The 13,779-nt window shown below is 33.6% G+C and overlaps 1 long non-coding RNA gene across 1 annotated transcript; it reads right to left on the bottom strand.

Annotated features, from left to right (window-relative positions):
* Window positions 1-11,530: 11,530 nt before the first annotated feature.
* LOC127872868 (uncharacterized) lies at window positions 11,531-12,122 on the bottom strand. The gene is made up of 3 exons (XR_008045821.1): window positions 12,066-12,122; window positions 11,779-11,850; window positions 11,531-11,606 (listed from the first exon to the last, which is right to left on the bottom strand). It is a non-coding gene; the product is annotated as an uncharacterized LOC127872868 (long non-coding RNA).
* Between the last annotated feature and the right edge of the window lie 1,657 nt (window positions 12,123-13,779).

Raw genomic sequence — 13,779 nt, 5'->3', positions numbered from 1 at the left:
CAATTTTGTTCATGTTGAACATCAAATGTAGGACAAACATTGCAGATTCTGAGATTCATGATCAGATCTTAACAATAATCCCACAAATCATAATACCGCTAGCAATTAAATGTCTGTATGTTTTACTGTTTAAATCTCCGCTCTCTGTCTAAACCCTCCTCGTGTGTCGCTATGATGAACACTATTATGAATTACAAGTTATGACACTAAGATACGATTCTAATCAATAGGAGCCTCTAAGAGCATATTCTGCAGACATCAGGCTCCAGTTTTGAAAAATGAACTGAGTTTCGAAAGCATCTGAAAGTCTATAGCAATTAATGCACTACATGTGTTTTAACAGATATACTCATAAACAAGGCTGTTGAGAATCGTATTCATTAAACAATTCCTGCCCCCTGAGTAACATTCTCTTTTTTTCTGCTCTGATATATGTATGACAGGCATTTTTTCATTAGATGGAACCATTTGTTTTATTGCAAATATGCAACGTATGTGATGTTGTATTACTTTATAACTTGCTGTCAACACTTATGTAACAGAGGATGAAAATTGTAAATACTCATATTTTAAAAGAATGAAATATATTCCTTTTGAGCAAATGTCCTCATTGCAACAATTATATGTGTTAGGAGATAATTATTTCCTATCAGCATTTTGATAACTCATGGATATAATAACCATCTCTGACAACATAATACGGTTAAATACTTTCATGGAAGTATTGTAGAATTGAAGATTTACAAACTACCTATTATACTATTATAAATGGGTCAGTCACTACGAATATAACATTTATCAAAGCATTATTAGTTTTATCGTTTTCAATTTCGTTTTTTGTTGTTGTTGTTTTTGTTTTTCTTGGAAACGTGTCCATAAAAAATATTTCTGCAAAGTTTAATCTTTAGGAAAATATTCAGGGATACTGTGCAGATAAATTAGTTCTCGTGTTCAAACAAGTGTGTAAAACAAAGCCAGGAATACGTGCATAAGTCATTTATCATATAACAGCTTATTTTCCGCAAGTCAGCTTCGCTTATTAAAAATATTATTAGCTCCTGTCTTCGTGCTATCCCTCTTTTCCTGAAGATTCTCCTATCTATAACTGCTGTGTGACCAAATAACATATACAGACGTCAGCACTTGTCTGGAACCTTATCCGCGACAACTACACAAATCGATAAAGATAAATAGAGGCAGATAAAAAGTTAGCTGGTAAATGAGATTATTTGCATACTTGACACAATGCTTTTAACTTTAAAAGATATTATGTTGTTAAACAGATCTAATGTATTCGGGAGACAGTTAATCGATCCTTTACTTAAATAAAATTGTCATCAGAATATCAGGCTCAGCAGATTTTTTTTCAACATACAAAAGGTATTGATATCTATGTAATTATTTAGACAATAGCAAATGGCAGAGCTGTCCCGGACGGTAATAATCGACCCTCTGCTGAAATAACGCGAGGGACATTATGCGGCTATGGCCGACTATAGACATCCGGGCCAGCTCGGCCTTGTGTTATCGTTTACATTACATATCATACTATTTTGCTTCCTTCATCTACAATTTATTACCTAAACACATGTTCAGTACTTTTATTTTCAGTTCAATTGATGAATGAATGAAGTATCTCAGCATGCGTTATTAATGTGACGAAAAACACCAGTTTTAACAAGACTCTCTTGATTTAAGGGGTACCAATTCGGATGTTGAGGCTATTTATTTTACAGTTAAACATTTTTTAAGCATTGAACGAATCCAAAACGTATTTCGGATAGTGTGTTTGTCATGCATGATTGAACCTTTGGTAGCTTCGATAGGAATAAAATTATTGTATTCGCTACGACAAGTTATTCGATTTTCTAAATCGTGTTTTTGGTAACAGCGGAGAGCATTCGATACAAGCGTTATAAAGTGGTATTTCAAATCAATATAGAAAAACGGATGGAATAACAGAAAACAGAATGGCACATCGTTGATATTTTATTAATATAAGCATCGAATGAAATGTTAAATCGATCTTTGTATTTTACTATAAATTTTGCTGATTGAATAATCCTGTTAAAGCTCAAATGGAGGCTTCAATCTTATGTGCAGAAGATGTCAGTACAATCGATATTTGTATTAACCAAATTGTGAACTATGTGTCATTTGTTCGATGCTTTCGTTGAGTTTTGGCTTAATTGTTTTGATCACCGTTGGCTGAGACTGAATGCGGACGTCATTTTAGTGCAGTTTAAGCCAGTGTGATCCGATTCTTTTCAGAATTGAAAAATCGGCCGGCTTAGAGGGCCAATATAACATATATTGGCCCGTAGATACGAACAACGCCCGCCCGTGACGAACTTTTGTTACTATTTATAGTAAAGATTTATTATAAAAATCGAATACCAGTATTGTAAATGATTTATTTGCTCTACATGCTCAATCCTTTCCTTTTTAATTAAGTTTTCAGTGTATGAATATTTAACAATTGAAATATAGAATTATGGTGTTGCTTTCCTATTAAAATTAACAAACGTAGTGCTGTGTCAAACAAATATTGACTGTTGAAATCTGTCATTATTTAGGAAAATATTAGTATGACTCAGACCTTTTAATCGTATTCACCACATCTTCCATGTTTTGTAGAAATTTTGTTTGAAGCTCAAGTAAATAATGGGATACTCATCCTAAACCCACCCCGTTTAAATCAGCATCTTTTAAAATTACCCAAGAGGAGACCCTGGTACTAACATATATAAAAACAAGTAGGTCATTATAAGCTTATGGACATTATCATCAAACCATATATTGGATATTATATTAAATATATATTTATTTCAATAGAAAATTGTAGGTAGGCCTAAGTAAGTAACAGCCTACAGAAAGTTGCATCCCATGGGAAGCGCATATAGTTTGTACAGTTGGAGTCAGTGAATGTCATACCTTCTTTCAACACCAACAACTATAATCTGTGTTGGTGCACATGGTGCAGATATAGATATAGAAATACGAGCAAATGGAGCAGTTTAACTGATTTCTATCTAAAAAAAAAATATTTTAATGCAAACTGGTGAATATGAAATGGGAGACCAGTATACCTAAACATAGAAACACAATATAAACATATCAAACAAAAACATTAATATAACCATCATTCCAAGAGTCTCATTAATGTAACTCGCAGACAAATAAAAGACCTAAGCACTCAAACATACAAAACATAAACATATTAACACATTATATCAAGATAAATCATCATGGTATAAGTACTAAACAAATATAATTCACTGAAACTCAATCATGTAACGCGCAGACCAATAAAAGCCTGCAAGGTATTTAGATAATACGATGTGCTGCCGTCCAAATCATGTTCGTGGAAACAACATTTCTATTTTTAGAAGACGTTTATAGCCCAAATATTAAGTATTGCATGATATTATTTAAGACATTTTCTTGGAGTAAAATAGTGTTCACTAGTGTTACTGGTAAGAGTTGGTGATATTGCTGGTAGAAGTACCGTTTATAAAAACTGAGGTTGTTAACAGCTGCAATAAATCATTGTCATAACAAACTTTTATTACTTGTAGGCTCATTTTATCTGTGTTAATCCTGAATAAAGTGCTTCATTAATGCTTCATCTGCAAGTTTGATGGGCCATCAAATGTATGCTAATGATGTGAGTGTATCCCGGGCGTTAATCCATCCATTGAACTGTCTAGGCAACAGCATAAGCAGATGACTTATGCAGTCACTGCAGAGACATCTGCATACACATCGGTATGAAACTGAACTACTATAACTGTCGTTTCTACAAAACAAAACCAACTTTTATTTTATAATGCTAAATGCTTTCAAATATTCAACAATAGATGTTTTGTTTTAGATTTTAAATCATTTGGATAAAGAATGTTTTAACATTAATATAATACAAATAATCAAGATTGGTTTACTGTTCACCAACAATACGTGTTCTGGCTACATTAGACTGCCTGCAAATAACCCAGTATCATAAAAGCGGTTTTTATCTGTCTAAAACGCGTTAAATTAAATTCACCAGCATGCAGATCAACAAAACACAACAAGCTTTATTTTGACTGATATAATAAACAAGAAAATGCCTGATAATCTTCCACAGAATGTTTCGAAGGATCTTAAAGTTTTAAACTTGTATGTTGATAGGGGTCTTTCAATCTTTCTGTTAAAGAACACTTTTCTTACAACCTTGACAAGCATCACCACTGTGTTGTCATCATTTTGTGGAGAGTGACATATCACTAAACGAAGCGAGAATTTCTTGAATGGAAATAACGGTTTCCACTCAAAGGAATACATCAAGTGCAAAAAAATAGAAAAACAATCGTTATCTTTCTTTGAGTTATTATGACACTATATTTTACATTTATCTCATAAGAAATATAAATACTTTGCATTTAACACCACGATAAACATTCATTCATTACGCACCAAAGCGACCACGGACACCATAAAGAAATGTCCATTGCCACATCATGTATGAACATGTAATTCAATTAAAGTGTTTTAGCATCATAGAACTTCGAATCGATAAAATGGCATGATGGTTATAGTTATTTGACCAAGTCTGAATCAGTGATAATCATAGTCAAACGTGTGTATTGTACAGCACATGGTTAGTTCAAAGTCTAAACAATATCACATACACACAAATAATCATGTTGTATCAATATTTCGGATGAATACAGTGTTCTCTGTACATTGTGCAATTAAGTCGGTAAATTGTGTCTGCCAGCTCATTATTTATAATGTAGTAATAAAATATAAATAATTGCATTTTTATTCTAGTAAATTGCTTCTATATTGATACTTGATAATAAGTCGGAAAAACACTTTGCCTTGATCATTATAATATTATTTCTCCTTTATTTCGTCTTTTCACATCAAATTGTCGGTATTTAACCACGAGAATTTACTCAAAGGACTCAAATTTTATGAATAAGGTAAATGAAAAACAATATTTGTTTATAAAACTATTTCAAGAAACACAGCTATGTTTATTTGTAATAATTGTGTTTGATTACTAATCCGAATTCTCAACGGTTACTAGCAATACGGTCGCCATGGCGTAGTGGATATGGTGTCTCTCTAACGACCGGGAGGTCATGGTTTCAATCCCCACCGTGGTAGTGTTCTTCTCATCTCCCCCATACAAATCAAGTTCTGGATTTTATCCCAGGAAACGGACTCGAAAGCGTTTCAAATAAGCCTTAGGCTTTAGATGCAGCCGAGCTTAAATAAAAAAGATTGAAACTAACTAGCAATAACAGATGCACTTTTGATCGACACAGTAGAAATAACCTTCTTGGCGTGTACATCATCCCATTTACACACAAAAAACGGACATTCGGCCAAACCTGACAATGTGTTCCATAATGGCATAAATTGTCAGCATTTAAACATCTAAGCCTGATTTCAATCTTAGAATTTAATTTTGCGTACCATAATTTTTTGTCATTATTCCTTTATACTCTAACTTGTCTTGCGAATTCGTTGCCTATGTGATATTGATTGTAACAATAAACTTGAATGAATTGTTCAGCCCTGCCGGAAACAATGTTTATGGATAGTCGCAGGACTTTAGTCAACAAAGGGCAATAACTGATATTTTACCAAATGTAAAGTTAAGTTTTTTGCGCAAGGCACATCTTCTTATTACTTTTCTTAATATATACACCATAATTTTTCATTTTGAAATGTTGTACTTTATCTTAAATATAAACCTGAAAAATACATAAAAAAAATACAGGAAAAGGGCAAAAAGTCTAATTTAAGTAAGTCTAGCGTTTTGGTTAAGAGTTCTTCTCCGGATTGATATATTTACATCCTTGACGTTTCATGTTAAAATCGTATATAGTTTTTTCAGATATTGCCTTTAAAGAGTGTGACAGACGAACGGACGGATTGACAGACGGATAGACTTTCGGATGCACTGATGGACAGCGTCACTTCTTTGGTGGGGGGATAAAAACATCAATATCAAAAGCTGTTTCTCAATAAAAGGCAGAAGGTGAACACATATATGTAAATATGAGATGAAGGAAGTGCCAAACAACAGTAAGCTTTCAACCACAGAAATGATAATCTCTAATGTCGGAACAATGTGAAACTATACTATTTTTTATATTATGTACGGTGATGTCAAATGATTCATTGGTCGTTTGTAGTATGAGCTGATGAAGCTCTTTAAAGCAAATCCAGAGGCTATAAACGTTGAACTTATGTGAATGAAAGACATACCAGTGTTTACCACAGCAAGAAATATAGCTCTACTACATTGTTTTGTGGTCTGTGAATGCAATCATATTTCTTTAGCATTTCGTGTGATATGGGTTGGACAAATTTTCACTTCAAAACAGTCCCGTGTTGAAAGACTCGTCTAAAAATCCTTACCTGTGTAACCAATTTGCCATATCCACAATTTTATACCAAAAGATTTCAAATGTACATGTAGTTTTTGTTTATAATGGTAAATTTGATTCAATTAAGCAATTTATACAAAAATGCAGACAATTTAAATATTTCATCAGCAACAAATAATCCAGAGCAAAACACAAAACATATTTCCTATAGCATAAAATAAACCTATACATTCTTAACGTTCTTCCTAATATTCAAATAAAGTAACCGTAAAAACATGTGATATTCAAGACTCAAAAGTACGTGCCGAAAACATACATGCACGGATGGATATCTCATTTGTTCATTACTATATCCTCATTGCGATGGTATCCACTAGCATTATTGATTCCAACAATAATTGCTTTTTTAGTCTTAAGTAGTTCATTCGTCGTTACGCCAATACGTAACACAGCGGACCAAAACAATAATGAATGCAAAACGTCTTACTGTGATTAATTCCACACATACATGTATCATGCCGAGGAATACAATCTCTTATTAAAAGTATTAAAGTATAGTAAAATTGATGAAATAATAGAATTTTCTCTAAATTTTTGACGGTATCGAACATTTTAAATAATCAAGTCTCACGAAATCAACATGCGGTCATTATGTGTTCAAAAATTGGTACTGCATTTGTTGTGATGTAATTTGTGTATATTGTTTTTCAAGGGCCGTTGGCCTGTCTTTTCTTAAATGAAATTATTTGAGTTAGAGTTTATCGTTTAGATCAAACTTAAATAGTTAAATAGTTATTCCTAACTCTTTATAATATTGTGTTTGATGTTACTTGTAAAGTATATGGGATAATTATTGCACATAGTAATTGAGAATGGATGCACAGTGCTGTTTCCAAGTATATTAAATTGCAAAAACATAATTGTTTATTTATTGACGATGGTAATAAATAATTTTATGTTTTACAGTTTAGTCCGCAGATTTCCTTTCACCGAAAATAAACAGTTGTATGTAACCTTAATCATTCATTTTTCATTCTTACCACGTTAAAAATTATTGTCTCATTTGCATAATTTATCTGTTGACACACCAAATTTTTAGTCCCACCCATCCCTAGTCCCTTTTTATATACATATATAGCATAATTAACACAGAGCTTTAAAATGGTGTCTTTATATTGAAAAATTCTTGTATTTCACTCATGTTGTATATTTGTTTGATTCTTTGCCATTACATGTTCTTTTTCTTTATTTATACATAGTTGGCTCATTTTCGGTCCCCAACTTTGTTTTGTACATATTCAGTTTAATTATTCGTCATTTACAATAATAAATGACATTTTCAGTTCAACCATTGTGTTGCTTATTCTTGCACAAAACAAATAAAACCATACCTTTGTCAGGTCAGGACGTCAACATAAATATCCGTATATATTTGACGCATATTTATTATGTATAAAAGAGAAAAGAAATAAGTGGTCTACGGTACTTAATCCGCAATGATCCGCGTTCTGATTCGAATTTGCAATTAAACGCAGTACCACAAAACTACTTGGCTAATACTTGCTTTTGTAGCTTAAATCGTGCTTCAAAAAGTAATTATTCTGGTTCTCTGGTTTGACTCTGGTAACGCCAGTTGTATTCAGTTTGTACGTTTGTAATGTATTTGTGTGGCTTTTGTTTTACATGTTTGTGCCGCGCCGATTTGCGATTGGCCCCGCGCCAAATATTAAGGACCACAAGTAAAAAAAAAGCTTTCACACTTAATGCACATAAAGCGCCTATTTAACTGAATTTCTTATCTCGATATTTTAAGACAAAAAATAAAGTATTTTTTTAAATGGAAACGCATTAAGTGTTAAGGTTTCAATGGTTACGTAAACATATCTCAATGAAAAAATCCAATCCGTCCTGAAATACATGATTTGACTCGGAAGAGTGTTTAATTATTGATTGTATGACTTATAAAAATTCATATTTATTTCTCACATCTTCTATATCCTGACTAATCTACTAATGCTTCCTCATGAATTAACACACATAAACACACGCAATGCAAATGTTCGATTTTGTTTAAAAATAAATTGGAAGTCAACGGTTGATTCGTGGATAATTGGTGATTGCTGTTCAAGCATGCTTCCAGACAATCTACAAAGTGGCAATATATATTCAGGAATATGACAATATAATATGAAGTTGAAATAACAACAGAACACACACAAGAGGGCACTTAAGTGTGCTCAACACATGGATTGTGATATGGACTGACGTAAATGCATGACTCCTTAGTCGCAACGATTAATTTAATTCCGTGGTCATCAGCTTGTGTCATCCTTTTCATGAAATCCGGCCGAGCTCAAAATCTACAATCTGCCAAAAGACTCGTTTTCTACGAGAATTATTTCCACAAAAAGACTAAGCAAAATTACGAAAGGATCTATTGGAGAATAACAATGTAAACATATTAACCTTGTTCTTGCATATCCGAAATAATTACTCGTCTGATTAATATCGAATTGACGTGCTGTAACGGTAGAACCCATTTCTTTTTTTGTTATTTAATGATAATTATCGGGCCTCATTTGTATAGAACTTTACATTTGTCAAGTTATGTAAGTTTTCAGATTGTTCTGTTTTGTGGTTATAATAGGGGTTTTAGTCTTGTAAAGTAAGACTTACGGGCCTCAGTACTTCAAGCTTGTAGTCATACGATATCGGGTGATGTGTACATGATCGATTTATGTCTAATTTTATTGGTCAGTTGAAGAAAAGTTGTTCAGTTCGAGTTCATGGATAGCATGTTTCTCGATTTTTCGGTTAACGCTGCTGGGCGGTTACACGTATTAATCGGCAGACTATTTGCCATACACGGACAGTTACAGCATTTCGACTAGAGCACTAGCTGGGAAGTAAGTGTCCACAACATACCGCATTTAAGTAAGTTATTTTATTTTCCATTGCATTTTTGATACTTGTTTTGCTAGGTGAAATAAATTGTTGTTTTATTTCAATATTGTAATTTATGAAGTAAATTGTTGTTTGCATTCTTACAAGTAAACGCCGAAGTCATGTTTCAATTTTTAAATATATGTCAAAAGCGGAAACTTGCATTACCTGTGTAGTTGTTTGCTTAAGTACATAATCCTAGGTACGCGAGGCATGTGTAATAATGACTTTGTTAATGTCTTTATATCATTTATTTTGTGTAGACGCTTTATGCATCAATTGATTTAACAAGCCATTAAGAGTTTTATTTAATTCAATATTAAACATAACGGTGGAGTATCACATTTAACATGCAGATGATAGTTGGTGAATTGAGTTTGATTTAATTCAATATTACACATAACGGTGGAGTATTACATTTAACATGTAGATGCTAGTTTGTGAATTGTATTATATGTACAACTTTTTGTTGCACCCAATGCATTTAATATATGCACTCAAGCGAGTAGCAATAGTTTATAAGAAACTTGTTCATTTATGGAAGTAAACAAGTTTGTGATACATTGTATGACCTTGTACCATTTTTAGCTTATCTATTTTTTTGAATATGAGCTATTGTCATCACCTTGGCGTCGGTTTCGGTGTCGGCGTCGGTGTCGGCGTCGGCGTCCGGTTAAGTTTTGCGTTTAGGTACACTTTTCTCATAAAGTATAAATGCTATTGCATTCAAACTTGGTACACTTACTAACAATCATGAGGGTACTGGGCAGGCAAAGTAAGATAATTCTGGCTTGCATTTTGACAGAATTATGTGCCCTTTTTATACGAAGAAAATTGAAAATGTTGGTTAAGTTTTGTGTTTAGGTCCATTTTCTTCCTTAAGTATCAAAGCTATCGCTTTCATACTTGCAACACTTACTAACTATCATAAGGGGACTGTGCAGGCAAAGTAATGTAACTCTGACTGGCATTTTGACGGAATTATGTGCCCTTTTTATACTTAGAAAATTGAACATTTGGTAAAGTTTTGTGTTTAGGTCCACTTTTTTCCTAAAGTATCAAAGTCATTGCTTTCAAACTTGCAACACTTACTAACTATCGTAAGAGGACTGTGCAGGCAAAGTTATGTAACTCTGACTGGCATTTTGATGGAACTATGTGCCCTTTTTATACTAAGAAAATTGAAAATTTGGTTAAGTTTTGTGTTTAGGTCCTACTTTTTTCCTAAACTATCTAAGACATTGCTTTCATACTTGCAACACTTACTAACTATCGTAAGGGGACTGTGCAGGCAAAGTTATGTAACTCTGACTGGCATTTTGAGGGAATTATGGGCCCTTTATACTTGAAAATTTGGTTAAGTTTTGTGTTTTGGTCCACTTTACCCCTAAAGTACCATAGATATTGCTTTCATACTTGGAACACTCGCAAAATATTATAAGGGTACAGTGAAGGACAAGTTGCATAACTCTGGTTGTCATTTTTACCGAATTATGGCCCTTTTTTGACTTAGTTACTTTGAATATATGGTTACATTTTGTGTTTTCTTTACTACTAAAGTTTCAAGTCTATTGCTTTTAAACTTTAAAATACTTTCATGCTATCATGAGGGTACTTTACCTGGCAAGTTGAATTTTACCTTGACCTTTGAATGACATTGACTCTCAAGGTTATTTTATTAAATTTTGCTAAACTTGCCATAACTTCTTTATTTATGATTAGATTCGATTGATACTTTGACAAAACAACTCTTACCTGACATACCACAATTAATTCTGTCCAAAACAACCCCCACCCCCCCTCCCCCCCCCGAATCCCCTCTCAATCCCCCCATTTTTTTAAATTAAAGATCATCTAATAAATGACCACCACAACCTCACACTATACCTACCACACCAAAAAAATAATAATTTTTATGCCCCCGGTAGGGTGGCATATAGCAGTTGGACTGTCCGTCAGTATGTCAGTCAAGTCTGTCTGTCTGTCCGAAAAAATCTTTAACATTTGCAATAACTTTTTCACTTTTTTAAATAGCAACTTGATATTTGGCATGCATGTGTATCTCATGGAGCTGCACATTTTGAGTGGTGAAATTGTAACACTGGTGGTATTTATATATTAATTATACCTAATTATATTGTTCCACGAGTGCGGGTTCGTTAATGTTCAGGAAGATTTAAGACATGTAAACATTTTGTAAGGTTGTTTTATACTTTATTATAGTGCTACATATTAAATATTCAATATTCAATGTTGAATTCCAGATATGAAGACAACCTGAAATTAATAATAACACAAATTATAGTAAAATAACATACATAATAATATGATGGCCATCTAGTGGCTTTTATACAAAGTTGCATAGAAAACCATATAATGATCAATATAAAACATACATATCCGCTTTTATAATACATTCATGACTTTAACAATATTTCAATATTCTTACCATTTATGGAATGGCTGCTTTACCCTCACACACTGATCTTACACACAGGATTCTCCGTGAAGATGTTAAGCTCTGCAAGTTAAATGCATGTGCTAATAAAGCATACAGAAATAGTGACTAAGATAGGAAAGAGCAATTCTGAGAAGTGCTGCCATTTTGCCAAGTCGCGGAAACACATTACAAATTAATATAAATGCACAATATATTAGACAATTACTTGTACAACACAAATCAATTAGCCACAATCTTTATAAAAACACTATTGCAACCAAGAGACTTATACTAACCTCAAAGAAGCACGGCTCTTAAATTACATTTGAAAAAACATGTCCTTCCAGCTCAACCCATGAAATACTACTGCCAGAGCGGGAAAGAAAACTTGCCCAACAGATTCAATGTACAGGAAAGAAAATAGGCTAAAAACAATATGCACACAAGGGAGACAACTTTTAAATAGAATTTGTGACTGGTTACAAAAGGTCAAGGTCATCTTTCAAGGTCAAATGTCAAATTTATGGTTTTTGTCCGTCCGATAACTTTAACATTGGCCATATATTTTTAATATTGAAGATAGCAACTTGATATTTGGCATGCACGTGTTTCTCGTGAAGCTGCACATTTTGAGTGGTGGAAGGTCAAGGTCAAGTTCATCCTTCAGGGTCACCTTCAAGGTAATCGTTTAAGGTCAAAACAATTCAAAGCGGCGTTCTCATGAAGCTGCACATTTTGAGTGGAAGTTCAAGGTCACCCTTTAAGGTCAAGGTCTTCCTTCAAGGTAAAAGATCAAAAAACAAATAAAAAAATTCAAAGCGGCATTATCATGAAGCTGCACATTTTGAGTGGTGGAAGTTCAAGGTCAAGGTCATCCTTCAAGGTCATCGTTCAAGGTCAAAAAAATTCAAAGCGGCGTTCTCATGAAGCTGCACATTTTGAGTGGAAGTTCAAGGTCATCCTTTAAGGTCAAAGTCTTTCTTCAAGGTAAAAGGTCAAAAAACAAATAAATAATTTCAAAGCGGCATTATCATAAAGCTGCATATTTTGAGTAGTCGAAGTTCAAGGTCAAGGTCATTCTTCAAGGTCAAGGTCATCCTTTAAGGTCAAAGGTAAAAAAAATCAAAGCGGCGCTATCATGAAGCTGCACATTTTGAGTGGTGTAGGTTCAAGGTCATCCTTCAAGGTCAAGGTCATTCTTCAAGGTCAAAGGTCAAACACAAATTAAAAAAAATAAAAGCGGCGATATCATGAAGCTGCACATTTTGAGTGGTGGAAGTTCAAGGTCAAGGTCATCCTTCAAGGTCAAAAGAAATAAATTCAAAGCGGCGTTCTCATGAAGCCGCATATTTTGAGTGGTGGAAGGATAAGGTCATCCTTCAAGGTCAAGGTCATCCTTCAAGGTCAAAGGTAAAAAGAAATATTAAAAAATTCAAAGCGGCGTTCTCATGAAGCTGCACATTTTGAGTGGTGGAAGCTAAAGGTCAAGGTCATTCTTCAAGGTCAAGGTCATCCTTCAAGGTTAAAGGTAAAAAAATAAATAATTTCAAAGCGGCGTTATTATGAAGCTGCACATTTTAGTGGTGGAAGGTCAAGGTCATCCTTCAAGGTCAATGGTAAAAAAATAAAATCATTTCAAAGCGGCGCAATAGGGGGCATTGTGTTTCTGACAAACACATCTCTTGTTTTTTCAAACATGGTTAAAAAACACAAATATTTATTTTTATTATTTTATTTTGAAATACCGTACAACCATCCCACCCAAGAATCCCCACCCCCCAAAAAATACATTTTTTTTTGCATTTATTTTTGTATTTTTGGAAGATAATGTAATAAATGACCACACCCCCACATTATACACACCTCTCCACTCAACCCCTCCATCCTTTGTGATTGAAATTGAGATAGGTCCTTACACCTTTAAAAAGAAAAATAGTTAAGCGGTCTGCACCCGCAAGGCGGTGCTCTTGTTATTTATACGCTATGACTGTAAGACAGTCGTTAATGACA

This window comes from Dreissena polymorpha, chromosome 3 (genome assembly GCF_020536995.1).
Source record: "Dreissena polymorpha isolate Duluth1 chromosome 3, UMN_Dpol_1.0, whole genome shotgun sequence".
Classification (NCBI taxonomy): Eukaryota; Metazoa; Mollusca; class Bivalvia; order Myida; family Dreissenidae; genus Dreissena; species Dreissena polymorpha.
This window is presented reverse-complemented; position numbering and strand designations above follow the sequence as displayed.